General features: G+C 41.3%; 1 protein-coding gene and 1 long non-coding RNA gene across 6 annotated transcripts in view; both read left to right on the top strand.

Annotated features, from left to right (window-relative positions):
- Positions 1-5,165, top strand: part of UBAP2 (ubiquitin associated protein 2) — a 583,216-nt gene that overhangs the window by 82,508 nt on the left and 495,543 nt on the right. The gene's annotated exons all lie outside the window — the stretch shown is intronic.
- On the top strand, positions 555-4,385 carry LOC104914768. Its single transcript, XR_796129.3, has 2 exons — positions 555-758; positions 1,474-4,385. It is a non-coding gene; the product is annotated as an uncharacterized LOC104914768 (long non-coding RNA).

The following is a 5,165-nucleotide window of genomic DNA, read 5'->3' as shown; positions in this document are numbered from 1 at the left end:
CTTCTTTACAGAAAGGGTTGTTAAGCACTGGAATAGGCTTCCCAGGGAGGTGGTTGAGTCACCATCCATAGATGTATTTAAAAACCGTTTGGATGTGGTGCTCAGGGACATGATTGAGCAGAGGGTTATTAGAGTTAGAATAGATTGGTTATGTGCTGGTTGGACTTGCTGATCTTTAAGGTCTTTTCCAACCTGAGCAATTCTATGCTGCATTTACTTAAGACTCATTGCAGTCAGAACAAGGCTTCTCTTGAACTTAAGTGTCTTACAATCTCTGCTTTCCTGGTAGAGCTGTTGCCTGCTGAAAGTGTAGCATTGTACTTTTGTGCCAGCAGTGCAGCAAATGGCCTCTGAGAAGGGGAATAGTATGTGTAATTGAAGCTGCTGCTTCAGTAGTACGGGTGGGATTTATCTGCACTGCTCCACAGCAGTGGGTAAACTGATAAGATGTGGAAAAAACGAGTAGGTAGTTTTTGTTAAAGAAAATATTAGACATCAAGCAACAGCACTGCAGAACCAAAGCTTCTCATCCCTCATCCTCACCAAACTGTATGTCATTTCTCTGTTTGACAGGCATTCGATCAGTGAGCTTCTATGAACACATCATCACAGTGGGAACAGGGCATGGTTCATTACTGTTTTATGATATCAGAGCCCAGAGGTTCCTGGATGAAAGGCCCCCACGTGCCTGCTATGGACAGAAGCAGAAATTAGGAGGAAGTGAAATTCTGAAGCTGACTACAGGGAAAGGTTGGCTGGTGAGTAGCTTGTAACCACAAAGCTCAAGTGAGTTGTTTTTATGGTAATTGTATGAAATGCATGATAGTAAAACTATGGTCATATAGCTGTAATAATAAAAACAAAGAAATGATGCAAAATTGCTTTCACAGGCACTTTATGAAGGGTCTTGAGTAGCTGGTTGCTTGAATGTAAGGCAGACTACTCTGCTTATAAACTGACTCATAGATTTTATATCTTTTGTTATAGTCAAAAGCATAGACTTCTAGTTGTTAATACCTCAAATGTTGTCTTCCTTTAAGACGTGCTAATTTAAAATGGTTTTCAAATTAAGAGATTTAATTAAACTGTACACAATTTTAAAAATGGTGTCTTTCTGAAGTAATGCTATGGCAGGCACTTGAGTTCAGTTTCCTGTATTTTGCTTTAAAGCAGTAAATGGAGAGAAGTTGGACAAAGCCATTATCTTTTCTATTTATTGTGCAACTTTAGAAACTAACGGAACTTGTTGTCTTCCCTACCCTTCACCCTATGTGCCACCAGTGTTTTGTGCAAACCTCTGAAAAAGCTTCAGGAAGTCTCTGGTATCTTCCAGTTAAAGTTGATCTGTCTGAAACTTCAGAATTTATTAACAGAAGAGATCCCTTTTAGGCCCTAGAAACTACATTCTGCTGCTGCAAAACAAGTTTTTCTGTTTGTTTGGCAACAATAACAATCTCAGCTTTCTTTTAACAGAATCATGATGAAACCTGGAGGAATTATTTTTCTGAAATTAATTTCTTCCCAAATGCTGTTTACACCCACTGCTACGACTCATCTGGAACAAAGCTCTTTGTGGCAGGCGGCCCTCTTCCTTCAGGACTTCACGGGAATTACGCTGGTCTCTGGAGCTAATGATAACTCTTTACAAATGCTGATCCTTACGCAGTTTTCTACTTTCTTTTCCTTTGTTTTAACATTGAATGAAATTGTGTGATGCCATTGAATTTTGGTTTAAATGCAAGTTATTTTTTTGTCAGAGTTTTCTGTTGGCTTTCAGCAGAGCTCCAACATCTCTTTGAACCAGTTGTTTGTTTTAATCTCCTTGATCCTTTATATGATGGGCATTTGATATCTGTTTTTATTTTATTTACTCCAAATGACTCCCCACATTTAGGTTATCTTGGCCACATGCCCCCTCCCCTACTTTGCTGCGAGGTAGGATTCCTTTCTAATAGAGTGGTTGCTCCTGCACTTTCTGTGAAAGTCTGGGGGCTGTGTGTGTGCAGGTACTTTTTGTCAGTTACATTACCTGGAGTGAGGACTACTTGTAATTAAAAAATATTAAAAATATTTATAAGAGATAAGCTACTTTATCTGCAGAGCCTGGCCCTGGCCTGGGTTGATCTTATTTTTTAAAAGTACAAGTCTAATGATTCTGTTTATATGTAAAGGAATACAGTAATTTTAAGCTGTACTCATTGGAGCCCAGGGATAGACTCCCCAGGGGTATTACCCATCAAGCCCAAACTGCAGAAGCACAGGAGTTCTCAAAAGTGCATTTACATTTTAATTGTAGTTTTCAGCAGTGCCAGGAGCAAAAACATGATCTTCTGTTCCTGTATTTGATCCAGGTATCAGCTTGCACAGCTGGAGTTTGAACAGGCTGTTCTGCAGTGTGGCTGTTGTAGAATAACATTACATTGAGGGGCCTGCAGTGGTGATGAAAGGAAATGGGGGCTAGGGATACGAGTTTTAATGACAAGAAAAAATGAACTAAACTATTTTCCAAGCAAGCCAAGGTTCCCAAGTATGCTGCTGTGGTAGCTCATGGGTTATTTTCAGACAGTCTAAAGCCCAGGTTTTTGTCCCAGGTTATAGAATTTTTTTTCCATTTTATATCTGTTCTGGTTGCTAGGGTTGTTAGCTATCTGCTCTCATAAGCTAATGGAATAAAGAAACTATTTTTTCCTCTAAGGTTAAAGAGCGTGTCTCAGACTTGTCTAACGCAGGCTAAAAGCTTACACATAGCAAGGTAACTTGCTGTTAGCTCATGTTGCGTTAGTATCCGCTGTCATCTAGCTTGCAGCAGGAGGTGTTCAGTCTTTCCCCAGACTCCCCTACTGCCTTCTCTGTTTGAACTCCCTTGGATTTTACTTGAGACTGTGGGTGGGGAGAACAGATCCAGTGCCTTTTGGGTCCAGCTGTGAAGTGTATGCACTTAGGTATGGTGATCTTATCTAATACTAGGCTAAAATGCAGGGCTCCAGAGTGCTACTCCTGGCCTTCCAGCAGGCACCAGGAACTCTTGCCTTGTTACCATCTTCTGCTGGAATGAATGCTGGAGCAGAGTGCATGCCTTGGCCTCACTGCTTTGGTGCCAAATGAGCAGTTGAAGCTGAGGAGAAAAGGCAAGACTGGGACATGCTCTTTTCTTCTATCTCTGCTGGAGATTACAGCTGCCATGGTAGAGTGACTCTAGTTTCTGCAAGAGTTCCTGCCAGATTTATCAGAGCTACTTACCACAGTCTGATTGCGTCCTTACAGTCCCTCTTGTCTTTGTGCGCAGCATCTCCATCAATAATGCCAAGTAGTGAGACCCTGACTTACATCTTTTGCTGATGGGATTACACAATGTAATAGTGTGTTCCTGAGGGGGGGAAACAGGCTGGTTTATCTGGCATTAGGCAGCAAGGATGGAAGGTAACTAATTGTAGCAGACCTTCAGTCCTCTCTTCCTGCTATTCAACTTTTCAGGAATATGGGATCTCGTGCTGCTATTGATTGTAGGAAGCTGTTCATTTTACTTCTTGCCTCTTTTAAGTAGACTACATTTTTCATATTTATAATCACATGCAATCAAACTATTGAATTTTATGTTCAGTAATGCCCAGTTTGCAGTACTGGGAAACAAGCCCTAAACAACAATCAAGTGTTAAGTAACAGACATTCCCATGGAAACTGAAGCTACAATGCTTGAGCATAGCATTGTTGGTGATGCCCACTCTCTTCACAGACACCTTGTTCCTGGTCATTCCTCCAGCCTTCCCTGTTGTACTGTCAGCTCAGCCAAGGAGAAGTGCTACTGTTCTCCCAAGGTGTTTTCTGGGACTGTTGTAAATCACTGAGTCCATTGTATTGTCCCTTCATCAGTGCTACTGGTGTTAGTCCAAGGTGAGTAAATTACCAAAGAATAGTAAATAGATGTTTGTTCATAGTCTCAATTGTTCATTTTCCACATAGATCCATTTAAAAATACTTTGGAAGAGTGCCCAGAGACGTGACCAGATTTAGTCTATTCACAAAGGTTACATTCGTATTGTGAGTGATTCTTGTGACTCCCTTAATGAGGGAGACTTCTGAATTTTATTATGGGGATATTTGTGCTGCCTCTGTTTGAGGTCTTTGGCAGCATTTTTGTATTTTAAGGATTAAGATAATTGTGTATCAGTTACTCTTCTGTAGAATTTCAATCTCTTTCTTCACTTGAGCACTTGCTTTGTGTATAGCTTGCAGCTGCAGAGTTACATAATTAAAGTTGTGTTCCATCTATATTGAGTGGTGGTTTGGTGTCTTACTTTTTGCCCATCAGCGGTGAGGGACTGACCTTGTGATGAACAGATTTCCCTCACCTGGTGCAAATGTAAAATAAAGTAGGCTTATCTAGACTGTTTGTGGAGGTTGCCTGTTTTTTGTTTGATTGCAAGAAACCACAAACAGATTGGCCACCAGTCTCTGCATCTCAGCATCTTACAGCAAGCTAGGTTGGAGCTCTGAGGTCTGTTTGTGGAGGTCTGATACCCTTATTTTCTATAAGCCAACTTTTCCAAGGTGTCTGAGAGGTTCTTAATCACTCTGCAATTGCTGCTATAACTCAGTCACTCACCTTGGGTACAGCTCATTCCTAGGAATGCTGTGTGATGCAGGCAGAGCTGGCCTTCTGATAGCTCCTGCTGCACAAACCATATGCACCCTTTTTGACTTGAAGTCAAGTGAAAATTGCCCACTGTGCACTGCTGGTCACCCCACAGTTGCAACCCATGATGTGGCCTCCACTTAAAATAAGTTTCTGAGTGTTGCAATGCCTTCATAGCTTATCTAAAGGCTCTGAAGCACGTACACCAGGGATTTGTCCATGCTGCATACAAGGAAAGCAGAAATGCAGCCACATCTTTTCTCAAGAGATCTCCTGTGTGTGCTTTCCCTTGCTTCTGCACTTCATTGTGGTGAGGATGGGCAAGGAAAGGCACAAGAAAAGAAGAAGAAAGCCCAAATAAGCGTTTGGTACTGCTCTCAGAATCTAACAACAGGAGGTGATGCCTATTCATTGCTCAGGAGGTACTTGTGAAAGGGCTTAATCAGAAACGTTTTCAGAGAGGTCAGATAGGTGTCACTTCCATTCTTTTTTTTTTCCCATGTTAATTTTTAAGGGCTTAAATTAGGAGATA

Source organism: Meleagris gallopavo, chromosome Z (assembly GCF_000146605.3).
Source record: "Meleagris gallopavo isolate NT-WF06-2002-E0010 breed Aviagen turkey brand Nicholas breeding stock chromosome Z, Turkey_5.1, whole genome shotgun sequence".
Lineage (NCBI taxonomy): Eukaryota > Metazoa > Chordata > Aves > Galliformes > Phasianidae > Meleagris > Meleagris gallopavo.
This window is presented reverse-complemented; position numbering and strand designations above follow the sequence as displayed.